The following is a 436-nucleotide window of genomic DNA, read 5'->3' as shown; positions in this document are numbered from 1 at the left end:
TTTTTAAGGGTACTGCTCCAGTGACATGCTGTTGTACCCCAAAGGTACCCATTTTGGCCTCTTTTTTTTCTGTTTATAGCCTATTGACCCACTACAAATTCTGAAACCACAGATAACCCTATTATTTAAATAGCCATCACATAAAAAGGTCTAAATCCTTGGTCTGGGGCCTTGAAAAATAATTAAAGGTTGTCTCTTGAACTGCACCTGCACTTCCCTTTTTACTTTTCTTCATTTCCCCCAATATCTCTGTCTCTCCCTTTTTTTATTGTACCTGTCACTTCTTGGCCAGCAGGTCTACTGTTATGAACAGAACTGTGTCCACCTTGTTGCAAAACGACCACCTCATTGCAATTTATCATCACAGAATGTTATTTATCTTAAAATGACTTAAATACCCGATATTTAACAAACCTATATTTCATACAAATATATC

The sequence above is a fragment of the Sinocyclocheilus rhinocerous genome, unplaced genomic scaffold (genome assembly GCF_001515625.1).
Source record: "Sinocyclocheilus rhinocerous isolate Xijiao unplaced genomic scaffold, SAMN03320098_v1.1 scaffold1974, whole genome shotgun sequence".
Lineage (NCBI taxonomy): Eukaryota > Metazoa > Chordata > Actinopteri > Cypriniformes > Cyprinidae > Sinocyclocheilus > Sinocyclocheilus rhinocerous.
The sequence above is the reverse complement of the archived record's forward strand: the minus strand, read 5'-3'. Positions refer to the sequence as shown.